Source organism: Neodiprion fabricii, chromosome 1, assembly GCF_021155785.1.
Source record: "Neodiprion fabricii isolate iyNeoFabr1 chromosome 1, iyNeoFabr1.1, whole genome shotgun sequence".
In the NCBI taxonomy this organism is placed as follows: domain Eukaryota; kingdom Metazoa; phylum Arthropoda; class Insecta; order Hymenoptera; family Diprionidae; genus Neodiprion; species Neodiprion fabricii.
The window spans coordinates 36,718,102-36,743,829 of record NC_060239.1 but is presented as its reverse complement, the minus strand read 5'-3'; the positions used below and the strand labels follow the sequence as shown (position 1 = coordinate 36,743,829).

At 37.8% G+C, this 25,728-nt stretch overlaps 1 protein-coding gene across 1 annotated transcript in view; it reads left to right on the top strand.

The window, feature by feature from the left end:
* The first annotated feature begins 3,806 nt into the window (after positions 1 to 3,806).
* LOC124188043 overlaps positions 3,807 to 25,728 on the top strand; it is an 80,991-nt gene continuing 59,069 nt past the window's right edge. Inside the window, exon 1 of the mRNA XM_046580308.1 lies at positions 3,807 to 4,928. The gene's annotated coding sequence lies outside the window, so the exon portion shown is untranslated. The remainder of the gene's footprint in view (positions 4,929 to 25,728) is intronic.

Genomic DNA, 25,728 nt, shown 5'->3' with positions numbered 1-25,728 from the left:
TTACAGAGGGACGATGATTGCTCACCTCACCGGCGAACTCTTAAATCACGCATCGCTGAAGTCTTCGCATGCAGATTGTTGCGATCCGTTTATCCTGCAGTTGGAGCAATACCTGCGCGTGAAGTGAGTCGGCGTCTTAACGGAGACTGTTAAACTACCATAAGCGTCAGGGAAATTGGAACGTGGTGAAAGAAGCTTTGGAAAGAAGCTTCTCTCGGTAGCTGGAAAGGCTTTCGAATGATCCGCATCGAACCGGACCTTCGATTCCAGCCGAAGGTACCGAAGCTCGCTAACGATGAGCGAGGTGCGCAAACGCAATCCCGAGGCGCAGTTTGCTTCGAGGCTTCGTTGCGAGTTGTGGTCACTTCCTAGACAGATGGTATCCTCGCCACATGTTGGCCATTCATGGCATGGCCATGGTTCAGGCCATGGTCGTTGGTTATATTATCACACGACACGCGCACTTATATCCGAGCTCAACAATCTGTCGCAGAGATTTTCATCTTATATATTACGGTCTTGAGGACTTATACCTCTATAGCAGTACCTACCTGTCCTCGTGCAATTGAAGAAGACTTGCCGAGGCGTCGATTATTCCTCGACGACTTCTCGGCAGCTACGTAAGAGATTCTCCGTTTCAGTTGCGAACGGATAACCGCAATTTTTTGAACATTTTTTCATTCGAAATTGCCAATCAAATTATTACACGAACTCAAGGATCGTTCACGATCCATCGCGAAAATCCGTCTGAAACGAAATTGCTGAAGACTTTCATAGAAACGTGTTGAATGTCGAATCTTTAACGGGACTCAAAGACCGTTGAAATGGATAAAAAATTACTGTCGAGACATTGTAAACGTTGGACTAAGGTAACGTAAGATCACTTTACACCTCGTTAAAAACGAACGAGAGAGAAGTACTACGTACGATTTTCATTTCGATGTTCTGTAGAGGTTGTAATTGCTTTCACCTTGAAACGAGTCCATTTTGGTCAAAAAGTGATAACGAACGGGTCGCTTAATTAGTCCTTCGCGAAGATCGAGCGCAAGGAAACTTCGGTTTCTTGTCTTTATTTTGGCGTGTTGAAGAAATACGACGACTGTGTACCACAAGAGAATATATCGAGTCGTAAAAAACACGGAGATATCTTTACAATTAGCGATAATTTTTGATTGCTGCAGGGAGTTGAGATGTAATATGCAGTTTGCACCGCTACCAGACCTCTCGTATGACGTACAAGGCAATCGCCTCGGCTTTTGCCGAGATTTCACTCGCTATCAAGTGCTAAACTGTCGAGGCATGAAATGCAATTTCAACCGTGGTCACTCACTGCAGAAGCCAAAATCTTATTCCATTAAGCCAAAATCTCGACCACGCGTGCAATCTTCTTTGTAACTGTATTTCCCTGCGGCAAGGCCGCAAGGACGCGTCTAGAAAGAAAATTTAGGAGGTTATTTACATTCCGAAACGTTTGCCTGACTCCGGGCTTGATCCTCGAGTCGCCAGCTCGTCGCGTCCAAAATCCTTTGCGGAATTTTATGCAACACGTGTAACCGTAGCTTCAACAAAATCTCATAATTATTTCAATGCGAACGAGTTTACGCAGGTGACGAATATCAGGTTTTTGTTATATTTTTGACATTACCTCGTAGCCTGCAATTCTTTTTTACGAGCTATGTGTAAATTTTCACGTCATTAAAAAGCTGTGTAACAGTTTTAAAGTATTTAGTCCAATCTTTTCATAAATTAATTTGCCGCGAAAAAAGCATTTCTCGAATTTGTCACCGATTTTTTTGAGTCGGTTGAAAAGATAATCGAATCGGAGGAATTCAGCGGATTGCAAACAAGTAATACAAAAATGGAAATTTACAAATAAAATTGGGAACTTTCGTTTCGGATCCAGTGAAGATCCACAAAAATTCGACATCCAAAATATCGAATGCGAGTGGTTGTTTCTTTTCTGCAAACTGTTTTTAAATATTTTTTCAATTAAACTACTGTTTCTCAAATTTATTCCCAGTCTCTGAGATACCGCCGGTATTTCTGTGCAGGGGGCCAAACGCAATTCATATGCTGCACTACGAATGATCGTCGCGTCAGTCGGATCGATGAGACTGGTTACATTACATATTATACGGAAAAGAGAGATGAGATAAAATATTAACAAAAAACGAAGAAGCAAGAGATAGAGAGAGAGAGAGGAAAATAAAGAAAAAACACACAAACATAGAATGAGAAATAAATTTAAATGGAGATGATCATTGAAACGGGACATTCCGGATCGCCTATCCTACGAAGAGATTCAGGTAGAATCATCGCCGACATTTTTTACGCTATAGGTAATGAGATAAATTCCGTCAGCACGCTGAGAGAAGTTGGAGACGTGTTTTCTGAATAATTATATATTGAAAATATATATATATATATATGTATATGTGTGTGTGTGTGTGTGTGTGTGTGTGTGTGTGTGTATACGTACATATTATATACATTTATATTATAACATGATAGATAAAATTTACTCAGCAAACAAGATAGTCCGTGTCTATCGACTTTTTATATATATATATATCTATACATACATGTATATACTTTGTTAGCGCGAACATCCGCTTCTATGATATAACATATAGGTATGCATTTTCCACTTCAGACTAGAAATAAGAAAGGTGAGAGAGGATGGAAAAAAAAAATAAAAATAAGAAAAATTAAATGCCAATCCAAGCACGAAAAGGCAATCTAAGTAAAGGAAAAAAAAAAAAAGATCATCCCGGAAGTGATTGATTACCTATACATCTTTCAAACGTTGACGAGGATTGACAACTTTTCAAAAAACTAATTATAGAAGTATAATAATATGTACCTGTACAGGAAACAATATCGATCGCTTTGTTTCAATTTACACGAAAGAATTCATCGTAGCCACGGTTTCAAATATATTTTTCCAAAACTAATTATTCTTTTACTAGTGTTGAGTACAAATTTTAGGATTATCACAAAAAAAAAGAAAGAGAAAGTAATCAATCCAATCGCCACAGATTTTTGTTTTCGTTTCGAAAGAATGATTTGGTTACGCGTTATCTCTTTAAATTTGAAACAAAGTTCAAACTGACACACGTACAGTTTGAAAAATGTACCGTGTGATGTCACGAGTACGTACGAAATGCGTTATACGTGCTTATGAAAATAAAAGTGAAATTCGATCGGATGTAACATCTGCAATTGAAATTATTGAAAGAAATGAAAAGTACGATCTATAATTGTTCTAAAATATTTTATACCAATCCATGCACGTGCGTATGAAAACCAAAAATCGCGTTCACACTAAACGATCAATTCTCACTGGGTCTCTTCGGTTTTCATCAATATTTTGCACTGTACGAATTCTCAGGCAAATAAGTTTCGCGAAGATTGAAATTTTCAATTACAATAGTACAATCGTCAGGTAGTAAAACAGTTCAAAATTCCCATAAAACATTTACAGTAGTCAATCTTCCTTTATCGCTGAGAGAAATTTTTAATTCCGGTTATCGATACCTGTCTTACTCAATTTTTCTAGTTATCGTGACGAATGAAATTTTTCTCAGTGTGGCCCAAATTTTGAAATTTCGTTTCGTTAAGATAGGCAGCAGAAATTCTGGTTTTTGGGTAATAACGTGACACGAGCGTCGAGTCCGAGGCTGCATGGGAGGCCGGCGTCTCAAAGGAGGAAGGGAGAGAGAGGGAGGCGAAAGAGAACTTGATAGTAAATAGAGCGAGAGAGCGAGAGCCGCGTCCGCGTTGTGCAGAGGCTTTGGATGCCCGGCACAAACTACCCGACCACCGCACTGTGCGGACCAGCAAATCTCCTCCAACTACCCGAGAAATCTGCGCCGCACACGCGGATCGAAGAACAGTTTACACGAATCACCCGCGCCTCGAAATCGGCGATCTTCGGAGCCTTGAACTCGAGGCGTCGATTGCCGATAATTGTACGGGAGCGAAGATTTTTTGCTGAATTAAGTTCGGTCGCGACGAATCAAATAACGATTATTTTTTCCATCGATATCTGTTTATTTATTTGTATTTTTTTTCTTTTCACTTGTTAACTCAAAATTACGCATCCATGATTTTTTGGTTGATTGTTTCAATTTGACGGTTACAGTTTTCACTCGGATTCGTTTTTCTGGGTATGCCAACGGTTTTAGAAACGACTGATTGATCCGTTTGTCGTTTTCAATCGTGGCTCTTTGTCTTGGTTTGTTTTTTTTTTTTTTTTTAGTTATCGATTCCATTTGTTTATCGTGGATGACGTCTTTCGCCAACACGATTCAAGCCTCGCGTTTGCGAGATATAAAAAAATCGGTATCCGTTTTCGCGCCATGACGAGGAAAAGGTGGCGGTATCAAATGGACGTTTTTTAAAATTTGAGGAAAATAAAATAAACTTTTTAAACAGAAATTAACAAAGATATCTTAATTGATGAGTAAAAAATATTTTCAACCGCAGTTTATAGTTTCGATCAAAGTATTTCGATCGCAATAATTGGCTAAAGATGAGAAAGTAACAGAAAAGGATTGAGTAAAAAAAAAAAAAAAAACCACTTCGTAAAAAACAGAAAATTGCAGGCGTAAAATATGCTGAATTAAGAAGCACAGAACGCGATAAGAAACAACAAACGAAGAATTAATCGACGATTTAAAAAGAATAAAGAAAAAAATACACCCGTGTTTAAATTCACAAATAGTACGGTGATTAAATAATGAAAAATTAATTCAACAACGATTTGTTTTACCCCTGATTGAAATCAAAGAAATAGGGAGATAAAAATTGGGTCGATAAATATTTGTGCCAGTGTTATTGCTCGAACGTGAAGATTGCATCCCTTTGAAATTGCAAAGCCTGCGGACACGGTTTTCGACGAAAGTGCAGCCGGGAGTAAAAAACAGGTAAGAAAATAACACAGCGACGAGAAACGGAAGAACAAACGGTGCGGTCTAATGAAATGAAAATACAGCCTCGAGTAGGGTGATAAAATCTGATGACTCGCGACGCCGTTCATAAGATAGAATTGCAATTGCAATCTTGGCACTTGACGTGATTTTCTAAGGACTTGCGGCAACGAGCCGTGAGCCGAAGGATCGCGATCAGGACGTTATGACTACTGTGAAAATCGTTTACTCGCGATTTTCTAGCCGCTGAGGCGAGCCGCGATTCTAGTAATAGTGCAGGATATTTTTTTTTCTTTTTTTCTCTCTCTTCTTTTTATTATCTCACCTCTGCATGTGAATAATAATCAAAAACGAATTATCCTTGAGTCGTATTTCTCCAGTTTGCTGACTTTGCCGAGTGTAAATTGCCGTGGACGAGTGAAAAGTCGATTTGCGATTTCGATTTCTACGATTACATATTTACGTCTATTTTATTCGCTAGGTCAATTATTTTAACACGATTGGAAATTGATAATCGCACGTGTAATTATAAAAGAGCCCGAATCTGGTCATGCTAACCGGTTTCAACCATCCGAAATGCAAAAAACTTGTGATAAATGATTTCTGAATTGACGAGAGAGAATTATTCGTATGTTTTTCTGTTCGTAAAGCGATTATCAGAGGATCGATGATTGTACAGGATAAACTTTGGCGAATATTTCGCTGCTGGAAAGCGAAGCGTGCGATATTTTGGTAGAGTTAAAATCGTCTCAATTAGTGTTTCTATTTCGAGGTCAAAGTTGCGGAGGGAGTTGTGTTGAAATAAAAAATGTTGGTATAAGTAGCGAATGGATCAACGGTCGGCTGTCGCTTTAAGATTTCTGTGAAAAATTTCTCCACGCCATAAATTAAAGACTTAATTATTTGATGCCACTAATTTTTGGAATTCCGATTCCTAGTCGTGGCTAATGAATCAATAAATAAGGAATTACCGAGTCTGCCCGTTGAGCAAGCGGTGTTTTTAATTTCCCTTCGTATACGAAACTGAAAAGTAACTGTTAAAAGATTTCGTAAATTAGTTGTGTGAACGGAATTTATATCACACTAAATCTAGTGTTTCAAAATTAGGCGCGAACGATTCTGTCTTATCAACGCGTCGTTTTTCTGAAAAACAACTCCCGGATTGTACAAACGATAGTTGAAGATTTCCAACATTTTTAAGACACTCGGAAAGTGTAAAGTGAAGTAAAAACGTTGACTCGGAAAAATACCCAACAAAATTTACACTCGCGAGTTAAAATTCTGCAGCGAATCGAGGAAGCGAAAATTATTCTTTCGCCCCAATTTTTTTATTTCATATAATTTAAAAAAAATTCAATAAATAAATTTAAGCGGTAAAAATTAGGGGATCAAATTTCGACCGAAAAGAAACTCTCAATTAGTCGAATCTCTCGCGATGCTGCGGAGACAGCGGTAAAGAAAATTGATGAGTTTTTTTAGCGGGAATCAATTTTCCACTTTAGCAGCGTCTCGACGTCGAGGAGATTTTCTCCCTCTTCTTGCCAGCTAAATCACCGCGATACTTTTTCCTTCCTACCGCACTTTGTCGGTTGGCGAGGGTTGCACTTGTACTCGTCCTAATTGACCTCACCTGTCGGCTTTTAATTACCCCCGACAAAACGTGTAACGATTTTGTAATTATTTAACCACGTACCGGGTAGTTTTTTACTCCTTGTTGAGAAAATACCCGTGGCATAAATTCACGTGAGGAGTTTCCCGACGAAAAGAATTTTACGTAGGATTCGCTTGTTAGACAAACTGCATTGTAAATCGAACGATGGTTTCACTGCTTTTTATCCAACGACTCGATCCACTTTGTCATTTTTCTTGCGACATATCTCGACTCGATGCCGACGCGACGCTCGCGATGCGAATCATCCGCAAACCTGCAATAACGATAATTTATCGGCCGTTATACATGCGGTGGAGATAATTCGAATGAAAATTATTGGTTCAGCTCATAAAATGCAAGATCAGTGAAGACAAGCCTGACGGAAGTCCCGACGTGGAGGAAACTTCCTCGGATGGCCTGGATTTTCTTCTACGCTTCTGTTTTTTAATTCTCTGCACACTCTCGCCTGAATTAGCGTTATCCAGACTCTTAATCGATCACCCAAACTTTGTTCGCAATAATTTTATCGTTTTCGCAACGACGGTGATGATTTTTCACCCCACACTGAGAGAAATGCAGACACGTTTCGATTTCAAAAACTTGAAAAATAAGCATGTGCTGCAAAAATTTTATCCCGAACCTGTCGAGAAATTATCATCCTAATGAAGACGTTGTAACCTGCTGCGATATTTTTTCAACAAAACTATTAGCGCGATTAGCCATTTATGCAAATGAGTTTCGGCATCGATTGCTACTTTTTCATCCAACTCTCGATATCTTACGGATTAATATTATCGTGATTCCCGATATCCGTTATATTTCAAAATTCAAATCGTTTCGTTGCAGCTGCGTTAAAACGTAGAACGACGTACGTACACCTATGTCGAGGATTTATACCGTCCCGAAAAAAAATTTACGACTACTGTAAGCGAAGATGTTATTCCTATCCAATTTCGTTTAATACGATATAATCAGAGCCGTGCGAATTGTGTGTTTAAGCTCGATCCATTAGCGCGACGTTTGTTTGTTCGCGGTGTAAAAATGCCGGAAAAAATTTGCAGGAACAAACACGTAGCCTGAGGTGAATTCGCCGCTGAAGTTTCGCGATTACAGAAGCCGTAATTTTTCACTGCCGCATGACGATTTTAACAGTCCCGCAATAAGATACAACGATATTTCGCCTCTTTTACAACCGCTGATTTACCGCACATTGTATAGATAACAAAAAACGTGCGTTACTTGGCGAAAGAAAAATTTCTTTTCCGCCTCTGGGATGCAGCGAAATTCGCAAATCGTCGCGAATATTCTCATGCGGTCTCGGCGGCAGGGGAAATGTGCGTTATTTTTTAATCTCCCAATTAAAAAAGATCCGTGATTACCCGGCCCGATTACCGTTCTCCACCCCGGGGTCCTCGAATTGCCTCAAACCAGTCCGCATGGACTAATGACACGGCCGCTGCTTTCGCCACCCAAGTCCAATTTTTGCGGTATCGCTGCCCCCGGTCATTTCGTTTCCTTAATTTTGACGCTACGTTTCGGATCGTGCGAATGCGATCTTTTTCAACTGTACTTTTCTCTTTTTCTTTTACTTACATTATTTTTGTCATCACGTACATCCGGGTTTTGCACTCATCGAAATGCGACTACTACGTGATAAGGTCGTAGATGCGATTCGTGTTGTTCGAATTAGCTTTTTTTGAAATCGGGCGTGTAAAATTAACGTCTGAATAAATGAATAAGTAACTCGTGACCGTTCTGAAGAAGCTTGTTAAACTTGTGCAAATTTAGAATACTGGGTTTCTAGGTTGGGTGAAGTTGTTTTTTTTTTTTTTATTCTTTCTTCTTTTTCCCTTTTTTCTGATTTATTTATTTTATTTCTTTTTTTTTCCTCCCCCCCGGCTTGTTGCATACGTATTTCGATCTGTCTTCTGCATAATCATGCAGAAGAGATTTATCAACGAGAATTACACATTCGAGCGAGATTCTTTGTGCAAATTTTCAAGATTTATAGTGTCGTTATTTATTACGTATGTACACGTGAACTTGTTGTTACATTAATAATTGTCAGTGTGTATGAATTTATTCATCTGGTTCTTCTCTGCGCAGAGAGACCATCAGTGCTGTTTCACAAAAACTTGCGAAACGTGTAGTCGGGTAAAAAATTTGTCAAAAGAAAAGCAAGACGTGAGAGAAATTGAAAAAAAAGTAACCGAAGTGAAGATTATCGAGTCGTATGTAGTTGAAAACAAGTACCTAGGATCTAAAAAACATTTTTAAACAAAAAATTTTAACTGCAGTAAATACTGTTAATTCTTATTAAGATCGTCAGAGACGTCACATTATTCTATCATTTTTTCCACAAAAATTTCATGTACAGCTCGTCCGATTTCAATGCAAAGTGGTTAATTTTGTTCACGAATAAAGTCTCATCAAATCGGTTCGGGTAGATTTCTCTTCTTGAGCTAGCCAGTTTGTAAAAAATATGCGGCATAAGTAAAATCGTTATAATCATTTACGGGTGATAAGCTTACGATTCAGCCAGTAATGCATTACTTTCACTTGAAATCAAAATTCTACTATCCATAGAGAATTAATCTAGGAATTCAATTTTCGTTTAAGAAGATAGTAAAATAATGATTTTATTTCCGTGTATTAAAATTTTTGTTGTCACACACATTACAGAGATTTTTTTCATTCAATTTAACCAAAATTCAGCTTCAGTGACACTTGTCGATCATTTTTTCCATAAACGCGTAGGCACTCGTTGGAAAAAATAATTGTCCCAACCGTGCGCCCGATTAAAAATGAGACGAGCAATTTTTTATTCGGTAGTCGAGAGGAGAATGCGATCGTTAATCAAGCGGTAATTGGCACACCGTTAATTTTCGTATTCGTAAATCGGTATTTTTTTTTTTTTTTTTTTTTCTTACCCTCATCATCGTACGCTCGGAACATTTTAAACGAATCAACACGCATCGTCAAGATCATTTTTTTCCCGAACAATTCGAAACGTGGAATTTTTTTTTCTTCTTCTTTCCAAAAAACATGGAATTTCCTCTAGAAGAAGACGTTCGAAAAAACAAAGGAGCAAAAAGAAGATGAAAAATCAGAAAAGAAGAATAAAAAAAAAAAATTTCAAAAAAAAACCACGGTGTTAATGACCCCAAACAGCCGACGATCGTGCGCCGTTTTTGACAGCAGCTCGTTAGGAGGGTAATAGATCACCACGGGTGAGAGAGAGAGGTCTTCCGCGTGACCTTGAAAGGCCGGCTCTCCCGCAAGCTCGACGGGTCGTCGAGACGACAAGGTTCTCATGGAGGTGTTCCAGGCTGCCGGTGCAGACGCGACTCACGCCACGCCTCGTTGCTCCAGTTTCGCTCTTGCTCCTCTCGGCTTCTCGCTCCGTCGCCGCGTTCATTCCCCAGGGCAATATATTCCGTGACGCGCAACGCTCCAGCAGCCTTAAGAGCCGCTGCCTACTGCTGGCTTTCGGATGCGAATCAGACTCGTCAAAATGGCGCCGACACGGTCGATCAGCTGATCGTTTCGAGCGAATAACGCGGCTTTCGCTGCGCTTAAAACGCCGTGCAAGCCGTCAGCCTGTTATTTCGATACTCTGAGTCGATGCGCGGTAAGAGATAGGACGGAAAACGTAGTTTAATATTAAATACGGATGACGTAGTTTCCGTCGGTAAGTGCAGAATGATTAACCCCCGATGCGAGTTTTTAGATTACGTCGAAACGTAGAAAGGAAATAGACTTTTCATTCGATATTCAACAATTCACGTCGCTCTACGATTTGATTAAGGTTTTAAAAACGTTGCCTGCTCTGTCGGTAAAATGGTGAGAAAAAAGAAAACTGCTGTTTGCAGATTCTAACGGAAATATACACGAATCAAGCGCTATTTCAGAACATCCGAATCGCAGAGATTCTTTTTCGTTGCTACCTTCGATTCACGAAAGCGTATTATCGCCTTAAGCCGCGAAGTGTTTCTTGCTATCGAATTGCTCGCTTTTCCACGGCTAGTAACCGCGCAGGTCGCTTTGCTCGCTCCGCGACTCGGCCCCGTTTAAGCGAATGCCCTCACGTTTTCATTGATGACTATGACTGGATGCTGTTCGGCCTCTTCTGCGGATAAGCGAAACTCGGCTAGGCGCCTCTTGCCACGGAGGGTGTGCGCATAGAACGATCGGCACGCGACTCGGTTGTAATAATTGCCGGTGCCTCGAGCGCAGAGTTATTATTACACCTATCGATATAAACTATCTATCCTTGGGTGTAAACCACGGGCGTAAACAGCCGTTTTATTACGCCGATGAAATTATCTCCGATCGGTGTGACGGACGAAAAGAAAGAAAGAAAGAAAGAAAGAAAGAAAGAAATTTTTTAAAAACTTGGGAAGCTGTTAGTTTTGATATTTTTTTTCTCCTTCACGTGTACGCGAGTCGTGAACTTGTCTTTTCGTGTTTCACGGTAGTTTTTGACATTTTTTTGAACGTGTTTTTGTCTGCGTTATTTCTTTTCAAATCCCTTTTTATACAGATGATTTTCGATTCCTCGGAGCGGACTTGCTCACTTTATTAATATAAATTACCTTAATGCCTTGTTATTTTGACAATTTAATATCCTGACCTTTCGCAACGCGCGCATGCATGTTTTAAAAAAAACCAGACAGCGAAACGTTTAAGCAGTCGCGGCTGCTCAACGACGAAAAAAATTATTAACCGTTATGATTATTCTCGTTTTTATTCCTTCGTGTTATAATTATACATAAACGTTGGGTAGATGAGAATTGATTATTGCAAGAAACGAAATAGCCTATCCGTTGCTTGATAGGCATTCCTATACCTTGACCAATTTTTCAAACTGACACACAATTTGCCAAACTTTAAACATACGACTTTTTAATCTTTAACTTTCGTTCGAATTTAAGATACACAACGATCTCTTTTTCGTGAAAGTTTTTCCAATATTCTTTGTCGTCTGCGTTTTGTAGTATTTTTTTTTTTTAAATCATTTAGAAAATCCCTGAACCTCCAAAGGCACGACGAACCATGCTGTTAGCAAATAAATTATCACTCACTATCGGTAAACCCGAATTATGTGACGAAATTCATTGTTCATCAATTCATTAGTCTCTTACTTTATTTTCGTCGTAAATTTTCACCTAAGGTATCATGCCTGACGTTTAATAAAATTAAAATCATATTACGCGTGGGCAGTTTTGATTAGAAATCGATAAAATTTGTATAAGTATAATAAACGACTCTCTGAAATGTGAATACGTCTAATTTAATTCTTGAAATTACGTATATGTCTACGCAAAAAGAAACTGGGATTTTTATTTCTGAATTTCCATATCGGGAATGCAAATTCCATGTCACATCTAAACCGTAGAATTTCTGGGCTGTGTAACACTTCTAAAACGTTAAAACGTTTCCGAGCAGCGATCGGAAGGAGATTTTTTGCGCCTTGGACACTTTGCAACAGAGACGAGTCTTGCGGTCAACGACGTTTCGCCGTCTAATCAGGTGTTGAATCTTCTTCTAATCTCCGCCGTTCTCGCCTTTCTCCGTCAGCTGCCTTCGCGTGTTAATAATTCTCTCCTTGATCACGCTGTTCAAACGTACTCGGCAATGAGAATGAGATAATCGTGTTCAACGAGGCTCCTTTATTATCATACAGATTTGTAAAAACGGTCACGCCTAAAATTACGCCCGATTACACCGACTTAAATATTCACTATTAGCCGTCCGTCCGTTTCGTCTGTTTCGTCTATTTGATTGTCCGCCTTGTCTAATCGCGGCGTTTTTATTACTCGCTGCCTAGTGGCTTTCAATAACGACCCGAAATCATCATTACTGTATGATATATACTCGAGTTAGATTTTGCCATTGATTTATACAGGCACCGTTTTTAAAGGGACTTACTTTTGACCGCTCCAAAACGGTAGACAGAAACCATTAGTATTTAAAACGATTTATCGTTTTACAAACCTCCTGGTGATCAATTTTTACCTCGAAGTAATTGGCACACCTGTACCTACTCTGAAAGCGAAAAAAGTTTAAGTAGTTAAAAAAAAAAAGACAAATTGATTTGATAATCCGTAAACTTATTTTTATAAGCTGTAATAATTTCACTTTGTATTTGTTTTTTTCCTCTCTGTAAATAAACAAATAAACGTATACTTGATATTTTTCAATAAAGGGCAAAAATTCTGTTATATAATCAGACTCGACAAAGTTTCTCTCGATATTTGCTTATTTTCAGTAAAATCATGGGAAAACAAATATTTGAAATTCTTACTGCCCGTTTTGAGGTATTTCAACGCCTTTGACGCAACGTAGATTTATCCGTTGTATAATTGAGGGGAATTCAGAGGTGAGCGAAAAAACGTAGCGAGTCGTGAAGCCAATTTTTGCTGCCGGATGATAGGAGCGTGCGGATAACGAACCGTCTATTAATCTGTGACCGTCTCTCTCTTTTTACTGTTTCAGTAATTAGCGAAGGATAATCATCACTCGACGATGAACCGTGACGCGGAATATTACGATAGAATAATTATACTTTGTAAGAAAACGTTCTTACAACTTACCTTACACTATTATTATTGTTGTTATTTTTTTATCGTTACGCACGATGCAATTCTATTATCTATGCACTGCGGTTTAACTCTCTTAGAATTAAAACAAGAAAACTTGACAAACTGAATGTATAAAAATAATTGATGAAAAAAAAAAATGTACAGAAGGTGAGCAAGAAGCGTTTCCGGGGATTTCGAACGGTTTATGCATAACGAATTCTTAAAAACGAACTCGCCTAACCGAACATATTACAAGTTTGTTCTGTATTGTTACTCACACCTTATGATTTGCAACTAATTTTGCTTCGTCGCGTCGATTTAAACCCCGCACTTTGTCCCGGGTCTTCCTTCCTTCAATCTCGTTTTTCACGCTTATTTTTTAATTTTTTTTTTTACTTATTTTTTATTTCAAATTTGGTTCCTTTTTATTCGCGATGCTCGAAGTGAAATTGAATCGAATCGAGGGCGTCTCCTCCGGATAAACAGACGTTGCCCCAGATGGAAGCTGTAGGCATGGATTACAAGCGATGACCGGTTTGCGTAGCGGCCTCGTCGCGTTTTATTTAATTCCTAGTTGTGCTTCACAGACTCGGAGTGTGTTATATTACATTTTAAGTGTACACCGTGACACTTTGTACTCTACAATATATAAATATATATATATAGATGTGCATAAATACACATAAATATACGTGGTTGTTGTTCTTTTTTTTGTTTTTTTTTTTAGACACTCGATGAAAATCATAGGAATTAGAGTTTTACGCTGGATTCTATACGTGTGATAAATCGGAGAGAAATCTTACCTCCATAAAAGAAGCCGGCATTAACTTTATCGTACCGTGTCACGTACGTACCGTGATTATTGTTTTTAATGGACGCAATTATTAAAATAACACCCCGTGAAATTTGACGCTTAAAAGAACCGCGAAATTGTTAAGTTTTTTTTTTCTCGTCATCGACAGGAGAAATTGATGTATTTGAAAAAGTTTGTCTTGTTGGATGATTTAACGGTACAAATATCATGCTGTGGGATGAATAATTAGAATTAAATCGCGGGTAAAATGAAGAAGAGATGAGAAAAAAAAAAAAGAATCGAACACAGGTAGTCGTTACCTTCGCATGAAAGTGAAGCCATCAATTATACGAAAAGCGATCGGTATTAGAATTAGTCTTCGCCTGGTTAACGTATCCGTGCACGTATCGCGTTTCTTACGTACGGCAAACACGGGAGTAATTATTAATTACATAATCAAAATGATTATAGTCACGCAATGACGTCAGGTAAACATTCGTTCGCAATTATCATACCTGTATTACTACGGGCATCTAACACGAACTCATTCGTCTGCCTATATAATGCGAGCCGCAAGCGGATATTCGGATGATTGATTATCTCTGCCTGTGTATCACTCACGTCTCACCTTTTTCGCCTATCTGCTTACCTGCTATTCTAGGCTTAGCAAGCCGTCGATCAAGTCTCCAGCTTCGGTTATTCATAGACTGATCAAACCGATCAATCGCCTCGCCTTTTCAGTCTCGTTTTTCGCTATATTGAATAAATTTTCAAAACCGAGATCGATGATCCTTGCATCGGAGCGTTTGATATTTTTTTTAATATGGCGAAATCGTGAAATTTTTGCCGCGTTTTATTATGTATTTTTAATCTAAGGGTTGAATTGATCTACGCTGATTACGATTGTAAAGATTTAAATTTCGTTACGGAGGTTACGAGAGGTTTTAAAATATTGAAAAGATAACGCGTGGCCGACGAAAAATTGCCGGGTATAATCATTCTTACAAGGGATTACAAAGATCCCAAATTGTTACAATGATCATCAAGGGTTTCAAAGATTTCAAGTATAGAAAAGACAGTGTGATAATAACGATGACAAAGGGTTACAAAGATGATGAATAATTACAAGGGTTATGAAGCGTTTCAGGAATTTCAAGGATTACAAATATAACGTGAGTAATATTAAAGTTGACAAGTGATTGAGAAGATTTTTTCTCTTATTCGATTTAGTATTTCAATATAGAAACAAAGTTGGAATTAACATCGCAGAGATAAGGAGAAAATTGTTCTTCAAAATTCATAGCGAGATACTAAAATTTCGGTAGAAAAAGCAAGAGGCAAGAAAAGCTGAAAGAATCAAAAAATTTCGATACGTCTTTGAGTTTATTAAATGCTCTAAAATTGCACGACTTTTCGTACAACAGTGAAATTATTCGCTGTAATATTTGAGGAAAAAATTGTTACAGATATCCTTGGTTTCGTGGTCTTCAAGAATTATCGAAATAAATCTTCGTCAAGTAGGGAAAAGAAAAAAAACAATAATTCACGTAAGAAATAAAATCTAAGCTTCATAATTTTCGTTGCACGTAGGTTTCGCTTCGTTAGCCTTCTTTTTACTCTTCAACGCCTCAATATTGCTTCACGATATTTGACCCAGATACAAACTTGAACTTGCCGATGCTCGGTTCACCAGGTTGGCAAACATTCTCATCGCTGCATTGCGTGTGCACGTAAATTCTACCATAATAAATTATCGGAACGGTGAATCGTGGAGCGGTTAATGTGTCTGGTTGGCTCATCAACATCGCATCAACACCCTTTCGTCATGTCGGGCCGAAGATTTTATCATCGAGGGTCGAGAGGTCGTTGCTACATTGGCACTGGCCTCGCTTCTGCCACGCGAATGCAAATCCCCGACATTACTTATGCTCTTCGTGTATTCCTGATTCGTTGAAACATTGTCAGCTTCATTTTTTGTTTTTTTATAACAATTTTTTACCAATTAGAGTAGGTTTGAAGTTCAAAATTGTACCGGGTAATGTTTTTTTTTTTTTTTTGTTTTTTTTTTCAGAATTCGACCGTCACCTCGAACAATAATTGTATTGCGCATAAATAATTACACGGAAGACGAAATAGAAATATCAGCATGTACAAGGAATCTCGAAAAAGTTTTGAGGAAATGAAATTTAGCTCACGAGCTGCATTATATATGCAGTAAAATGTTTGTTATACATAAAATAGCGCAAAGAGAGGTAAAAAAAAATGTGGAACGACGATTTTCTATCCCATTAGCGTACTTTTGTGTGGTTTGCCAACCTATTTCATCTGCGATGTACTTGTCAGTTTTTACACACTCGGATAATGACAGGACACATTCCTGCGGGGCGTAAGAAAAAAATAAATATAAAATTCTATTTTTATCAATATAACCGCAAGCCAGAAGATTCTAAATTTGTGCTAATTTTTTTTTCCCCCAATTCAAAATTGAAAAAGTATCAACTAAAATAAATTGGCTGAATGTGCGATAAATCAAGTCTATCTTGATGAATTTTACGATGCTTGTCGGAGGAAATACGAAGCAATAAGAAAAAAAAATTCGATAGGAATAAAAGAAAATGAAGAATAATGAGAAGAATAGAAGGATAAAAGGAGGAAAAGGAAGAAAAGGAAGAAAAGGCAACCGGATATGCTAATAGACGTATACCGGACGAGTCGTGGTTCGGTGGAATGCTTCTATAAAAGCAACCGATCGAGATTACGATGAGCTGCAGCGCGTGCCTTTCGCCTCACGTGCTCGTTATACCAAAGGTATAAAAGTACACGATATTGCGTAACGAAAGAAAGAGAAAATGAAACAACGAATAGATAATTACGCACCAATTAATATAAAACACAGTCACGGGTGCGCCGAGAACGCGGAGAAACCGCGCGTGCGTGTATTATTGAAATAATGCAGACGTGCGAACGGGATTTGAAAATGAAAAATTCTGCATAAGAAATATATCTACCGGGACAATCTGTTGAAACTTGAAAATGAACCGCGCATGCGCGAATTTTATCGGCTGTTCGCGCAGGCTGACCATCCCGAGTTTTCAGCCGTCAAACTTTGTTTCTGGTGGCGATGTAGTTGACACGAATTTTCGAGGTTAGAATCTCAAATAGTTGAGGCAGCGACTCGGAAAGGTTTGGGAAGCATTTGTTATCGGTTCGGAAAGTTGATTCTTCAAAGAACGGTCGGAATTCAATGCTTACGCTCTTTGAAAATTCAAACGCACACATTTTGCGTAGGTTGGCACGCCTGCATCGCGGACAAAAATATCGCCGCGGGAAGATTTCGCCGACCAATGAGATTGAATTATTTGCCGCATGCGCGATTCATTTTCAAGTTTCCAGAGATTGTCCCGGTATATGTATTTTTTTTTAAACCTTTCCTCGTTTCACTTTTCTAAAGAAATCACAGAAATCACAGCACTGCTGAAAATCTTCTCGCAATAAACTAAACTTCTCCGTCTTTTTTTTTATTTCTTCTTTATTTTTCGTTCAATCGATTATAACTGCAGCAAAGAGATTTTTATTTTCTCCTTGGAAAGAAGATTCGAATGTATGAAATATTTTTCTGCGCGAGTATCGATTGCTCCCGATCGTAAAATACGACTGGTTCGTCGTTTAATCGTTTTAATTAAACGAGTTTTAGCGTCATTTTATCACTCAATCTCTGTCGCGGCGCTTCGGTGAATTTGCCGCTTCGGTATATAATTATTCAGGACTCGTCGTTTTATAGACGGTTTAAAGTACGTCTGGGTTTTATTAAATAAATATCGTACAGTGTGACTAATAATTTATTACCTATGACTCGGGATGTATCGATGAAGTCAATCACTGCAGTTTATACAGAGGTCAATGACACCGCAGCAAAATTGTTGCTATTCATTTATTAAGTTGCTTTCTTTTCTAAAACCCTCCGCTTCCGAACCAAATTTACAACAAATATTGCACGAGTCCCGTGATTCAGTCTTTAAATAATTCACATAAATGTAACCAAAAATCACCGAGTTATATAGATAATAGTTAAAAAGTTCTCGTTCTAATGTGTAAATAATCAAGGTATGCAGTTATTGTGTACAGAAAAAAAAGGTACGCTTGTCATTAAATTTCCGTAATCATTGTCATTTTTCTCGATGTTAATTCAAAACCTTTGGAAGTATCCTCATAACAAGTATATCTCGATCTTTTGTTCTGTAGTTTTATCCCCATCGATATTGCATTCGTTAATGTGCCGAAAAATAATTTTAAGCGTCATGCGTGCCGGTGAAGTATATATTTAAATTTTAACACGGGTTATAAAGAAATGTAAAAAATGTAATACCGCAACGCAACAAAGAGAGAAAGGGGGAGAGAGAGAGAGATAACGTGAACGATCATTCGTGTGTTTTACTCGTATCCGCATCTCAATGAGAAATAAATCTGTAGCGAACTTTAGCCGGGCGTTTTTAAATAACGGCGCGCGTGTCTCTCGACCGTTTCGGAACGAAGGTGACGGTATTATGGGCACCATAACGATCTTTACGGCTCTATATTATAACCCAACGTAATTATCACACTAGCGTACGTATAAGCCAGCCTCAAATCCAGTTACATTAATGATAATTAAATTCAACCATACGCTTTAATTAAAAGACCCTCGCCCCCTTTTCGAGGAGTTCAACTTCCTATGGTGTTTCAAGCACTCTGCAACACGTGGGCCGAGAAATTACTTATAGAATCGTTTGAACGACGCGAGGAAAGTGTAACGGTGATTTTTCATTTTCTTACCGCTTCTTTACCTTGTTTTTATTGTTTTTAATTTTTAGGTGTTTGATCTTTCTTCCAATTTTTCCTATCACATAATATAATTACTCGTAAATTCTTTTGCCTTCTTTTTCTATTCTCTCCTCTTAGACTTCCACTGAACTTTTTTCAATTCGACTGCGTCTTGATTAAATTCGCTGACGAGGGGTCAACTTGTCAGATCAATTTCACTGGCAATCCGTACACGGATGATTCGTTTTTCTTATCGTGCGAACGGCAAATAACACGGGTTAATAAAAGAAGAAGAAAAATTAATAAAAATATTCTTTTTTAGGATCATATCATATAAAACGACAGCTTTTATTATTACTATGCTCATTTTTTGTATCTTTTTTATTTCGACATCCAATCAGACAAAAAGTTTTTCGTATTTCGATTCCCTATTTTTCAAATATTTTCTAATGTTGAAACAAGAACAAAATGGAATCGAGGATTAAAAGAGGGTTCAAAATTAGCATTTTATGTACTTTCAATTCAGTTTCAACTTGTAATTTCTATACAATAAATTATTTACCCATCAATTTACAGTGCGTTAAGAGAAGAAAAAAATTTGAAACCGACATTTTTAACGATTACGACCGAATTCAGAAAAGAAAGTAAATTGATTGTCCTGTGAAAATACTGTATAGATTCCATTCTAAAAAATTTCACCAATTTCACCTTACCAATAATTATCTCGAGATTTTGCTGTCTTCTTTACACTACTGTAGTAAAATTTCACGTTTACATTCAAGCATCCGAACGATTAGAGGCTGTGATACACTGAGAAAAATGTTTAGTTCCGGTTACGGCTCAGTCCTTGACTGTTTTAATTTTTCACCACAATGCTTGTGCAAGAATAAATTGACGCTAAAGCCTTATTTAACTAAAAAAGTAGAGTAAACCTTAGAACCTGATTTTGCGTTGCAATAACCAAAATGGTTAGGCTTACCTCGTTTTTTTAATTGTCGTTAATTCCGACAATATTCAGACAGTTTTTTTAACGATACCCGTTTTACTAAATTTTTCTAGTTACCGTAACAAATGAAATCTTTCTCAGTGTACGAAAGGATTGATTTCGCAGCTACCGAAACAGAGAGCTAGGTGAATGTGGAAAAACGCGTGTGTATACGTGTACAATTGAACGCACCGCAAGAGATCTTAACTCAAGGCACAAGAGGCAAGGTCTGTAAAATCTCCGGTTAAATCGTTGCATGTTAAACTGCAGTAAAACGAAAGTTGAATTAACATACTCGCGGCAGTTATCGAGTCGGCATCCCATCGCCTGCCTACCTGTATAAATTTCTTTTACGGTAAGAAGAAACTCGAACCTTTTCAAGTATCACGCAACGAAGGTGCCCGCAGTCGAAACGTACGCTAAATATTTGAAAATTATTATTTTTTTTTTTGTTAATGGGATATTCGTTTATCACCTACGTGGCGCAATTTGTGAATTTAGCTTTTTACAATTAACAACCACGAGCCGGCAAACGGTTCTCTTTATTAGGTTTCATACATTGTATCAACGAGATTTTGTTGCTCGTTAATCGAGTATTTTACACGCGGCTCTTCTCGCGGCAAGTTCGTTAGATTCGTTACATCTCTGATCGATACTTTTATCTCTCCTTTTTTCTTCTTTTGCCGGATTATAAAGTGTAGACCGACACGTTATTGTTCGGAAAATGTTTCCTCGTTCACCGAGTTAACGTCGATCCCGGCTAATAACCGATCTCGGATTTCAAATTATACCCAATCGTTTACATACCGTTGGATCATTAGCTCGTTTAACCGAGAAATTAAGACGCTTCTTTTCTTTGGCACGCTTTTGCTGCCGTGGCACACGATTCGTAGGAGGTGTGAATTGGACGTGTTGTTTTTTTCAAACCCATACTTTTTTCATCTCGCATCGTTTCAGAGACCGTAACAAGCGATTAGTCGAATATTTAAAAACGATTTTTTCTTTCATTTCCAATCTAATTCGTACCGAGGTCAAAATTGCACGCAACGATGTCAAAGTTATGAAAATCGAAGACAAGTAATGAATAAAATCTTCAATTGAATCGTTCTACGACAAATTTATAATTGTTTATGATTTTGGTCCGATAAATACGTATGAAAAAAAAAACAAAAAAAAACAATTGTAGATAAGAGATTTCATGGAATTCTTACACAGTTCGTCTATTTAAATAACGTTTTACAGAGTATTGTCAGCAATTCAATAAATTTTACTTAAAATGTGCGTTGAAATTTTGTCAAGGTGAGAGGAAAAAAAATTGGTTCGGTTGATTTTTCCTAGATTCGTAGGTTCTGAGCTCCTTGCTCACGCGAACTTGAGCGTACAGCCGTTTTATCGAACCGTCCTAATTATTATACAATGGTTTTAATTATTCAACGCGTGAGTAACCGGCTGGTCTTTGTTAATAAGCTCGAGTAACTCCGCTTTGTGTGCAAAAGTTGGCTGCTCGATGCATTATACATAGAATTTAGAGTTAGCCAATAGAGACGGCGAATTAAAACTCAGAAATATTATATATATATATATATGTATATAAAAGGAGATTGACCGTCATGGCGCGTGCTCTCGGCGCACCGAACACGGGTATATAAATATTAATTAATTCGCCTACGATTATGTTGTTCGTCACTGCCGGGGAACCCTTCACGCTTTAATGCCCGGTCTAAGACGTTATACGCCGAGTGGGTGATTATTTCACTTTAATAATGCCTCCGATCCTTAGACGGAAGCAAACGTGAACCTTGATTGTAGAAAAGGCGGATCTGCCAACGTTGGTATTAAAGTTTGAGTAAGAAATAATTTTTCGGATACGTGTTCCTTTGTATCGGACATTTTTAACGTCTTGTACGTCGCAAGAAATGCGATTAAATGATCGCACGGTTTTTGAAACCCGGAGGTGATCGTTTGAAAATAATCAAATCGAATGAATTATCGATATAATTTTAAGCTAAATCAATAAAATATGGTGAAAAATAAAAAAGTGATCGAATTTATTCATCGGTCGTATTACAATTGAATATCTACTCGAAATAAATTGCGAATTTCAAAAAGACAAAGCCGACGGGGTTAATTGCTGTGTTTGATTGATCTACAGTGATTACGATTGCAATGATTTCAATTTCAGGTTTTCAAATATTACAAATATAAGACGAGGTCGACGAAAAATTACACAGGGCGCGATAATTTTGACAAGTGATTGCAATCATTTCAAAAGTTACAATGGCTTACAAAGATCATTGAGGGTTTCAAGAATTTCAAAGAATACAAAGACAGTGTAAAAATAACAGTTACAAGGAATAAGAAGTACTGCAAAATGATTACAAAGATTATCAAGAGTTTCAAGAATCTTAAGAATTACGAAGACGGTAGGAAAGGAGAACACGAGATAATTACAAGGAATTTCAAAGTCCACAAGCGATTACAAAGATTACCCGATTTTTCAGGGATTTCAAAGATTACAAAGGTGATAGAGAGTTTTAAGAATCTCGAAAATTAGAAAAACAGTGTGTAGAAAAAAAAATGAAAAAAAATAAAAAACATTACAAGAGGTTACAAAGTTGAAAAATAATTACAAAAGTTACGAAGCGCTTTAGAAATTTCAAGGATCGCAAAGACAAGGCGAATAATATAAAGGTTTACAAGTGATTTGAAAAAATTGCACGAGGTTGAAACATACAACGAGCATAGCGCAATATTACGAGCTGTATATTTTCACGATATTACAACAGTAGTTAACTACTCGACAAAAGAGTGGCGAGGCGATTTATTACCTTCTTGTACAATTTTTGAAAGTAAGAAGCGCGTCTCGAGCCGCGGGACAAAAACGCGGGTACAACAATCAAGCTTATATTCGAACAACTCACGCAATCCGCGGCGAGTGTGTGCTTTCAGCTATCGCAAGCCTGCGTGAGGCGGAAAATTCAAAGAACCAAGTCGAACGGGTCTGCACAGTAGCTTCGAGCTTGTATCCGTTCGTTCGTTCTAATAAGCGGTCCCTGAGTATGAACTTCCTGCTGCTTCACCGGAGGATCGAGGAATTTCTTGCGTGTGTGTCAAGGCGCCCTTGTACCGCCTACCAAGAATCCTCCGAGTGCCGTATGGGTAAATGACTGCAAAACACAACCGCGGCTCGAGAAAATCGCACGCGCATATAAATTTCAACGCCGGCTGAACGTTTCGCTCCGTGCGGTCTGATTTCCGCGCCATTGAAAACGGAAGGCCAGGGATTATTTTTTATCCTTCGGATCATTGAATTCGGACAGATTTCTGGCTTTTCGGAACGAGAAAAAAAAAAAAAGAAAGAAGACAAAAATTAAAGCAAAACTTTAAGCACGTCTTGTAATAAATTTGTAATCGTATCCCCGTTTAATGTGCGATTTATTCTTGCGAAAAACTTTGTTCAGAAATATTTTCTCTACGTATGGCAATTTGTGTCGATTAGTGCGGTTAACAAAGACACCTACTAATGTGTTATACTTTAACGCGTTTTTCTACCGTAAGCGTGGGTTGTAATTTCATTTAAAATCGGTATAAATTTTTATACAGTCAATTTCTGTTTCTCATTTTTCTTCTCTCTCTCTCTCTCTCGTCTTTCTTCTGGTTTCACAGCGTTTTCATTTTGCGCGGGACTGAAAATGGATGGAGAAATATAACTGGCAGTAATAGGAGTGGAATAAAAAATCGGAAGCTAGGTGCTGAAAAAGACACGTGTAATATTATACTTGTGAATATTTGTTGCGTCATTATGCGGTCACTGACACTAAACGATCAGAGGATCTTCAGAACTACATTATCGCGTTCTTATTATAAACGAGCTTAATACCAAATGTCTGATTACTATCGTTTGGATATTTAGCGTGTGAAATTATCGTATATTTGCCCCAAGATGTGAGCATTAGAGGAAACCTTTATCGATTAAACTTTTTGCAAAAAAATATATTCCTCGTTATCGAGCCTTGAGTGCATTTTGCGCCGCGTGTAATTCATTCGTCATAAATTTTTTATTCGTCTTATTATTCTCCTCGTTTTTTTTTTTTTTTTTTTTTTTTTTTTTTTGCGATGCAAATTTATTTTCGGTCACTTCGGACTCGGGCTGATTGTCAACGGCGTTAATTTACACGCTATTTCTTCACCGCGTATGTTAGTGTAATAAATAAAACGGGTGGCTGCGGCTTTAATCTCAAGTATTGAGCACACATTCGTCGCTGCTTGTTAATGCGATGCATTGCATTGCACGCGAGAAGAAGCGGTGAAAAGTCGATTATTATCTCATGCCGTATACGTCTCGTTAAGAAACGGTTATTCTTTAAATTTTCGGTGGCAGAATATTTTACACGATACACTTCTATTAAGTTATCGTCAAATAATTAAATAGCCTGAATACTAATTTGAATGAATGAGGCGAGTTCCGTTAATTTGGAGAAAAATAATTTAATCACCATCGTCGATATGTTGCGATTAAATTTTATTCCATTGAATTAGCTTCCGTGTAATTATACCCGCGGCAAATGAATTTTTGAACCGGTTTGATTGTCGAATGAAATTTAAAAAAAAAAAAAAAAAAAACCGATAATATTCCTGAGTGTACTAGAAAATTTTGAATGCCGGTACTTTATCGACTCAATTATCGACGTTTTACTAAATTATTTTCACAAAGCTGCTTTCTTATCGTTCATCGTTAATTTCAGACTCTGAATAGCGATGCTCGCTAGGGTAAAAATAACCGAACACGATTCGATTGAATCGGTAAAAATGAATGGATTAATCGATTATTTCGTAGTTTTTTCAAGCGATGCATATTAAACCAAAATTTCGTAAATTTCAATTGTACTCTTAACAGCGGAAAAGTTTATTGACAATTTATAGGTTCGTTGAAAATATCTTTCAATATCAGGTGAAAATATTCATTCGTCTTTCACTCACCACTCACGATGACGATAATTGATACTCTAATCACATAAATTGACATCGTATTGCGTCGTTCGTGGAAGTAAAAAGCAAAAACCGATCGTGAGAAAAAACAATCGAGTCGGTCGATCGATCGAGTTTGCAAAATAATCGATTTGATCGGAAATCCACTATTTTTGGTCATTTTTATTCCAAAAGGAGTTTGGGGAACAACCGAAAAATATATAGACGTGAGACACGTGACAATTTATAACGATTACGTTGTCGTGACTTGCTACCTTTGGTATAGAAATGGATTAGCATAAATATGTTTGCGCTGAGCACGAAACGCTCAGGTGTAATATATTGTGCGATTCCGAGTAGGTGCGAACGGTTATCCTCGTATTTCTGGTCAAACAACGACCAAAGCAGCAGCAGCAGCATCAGCAGCTTGGATAATGGACCATTTTATAACCAGCGTATAATTTGAGGAATCCTCGAGGTGTTTACGCCTAAAAGCTCGACTGCTCGTACCTATTCCCGTTCTAAAAGCCTAGCTCCTCCCATTTCTCGATTTTTAACGTTTCTTTATTTTTTCTCGCTTGGCTCGTTTTTCCTACACACCGCATCTCATCCTCTGTTCAACTTCACTGCATACTTAAATCTCGTTTACATTACCTGTTAGCGAGTCCTAGGAAATTAAATCCAAGCCATCGTTACGCGTCGCGTGTATGTACGGCGGATCCGATGCTTGAAAGAGGAGAGAAAAACGAGGATATAAGTGAAATAAGAATAAACCACTGTGTTGTACCAAATAAAACGAGTAGAATTTCACTCGACTCGTTTTATCCTCTGCACCGTTAGCGTCGTTATTACACTGAATTATCCATTTATGATTAACCGTTTCTTCGATCAATATCATCGATCGGAATTTCAGGAGAGATTCTCGCCGTTATATTGTTCAAGCTTCTGCAGTGATACTCCTCTCTTCACGCGTTAAAAAAAAAAAAATAAATAAATAAGAAAAATAAAAAACGACG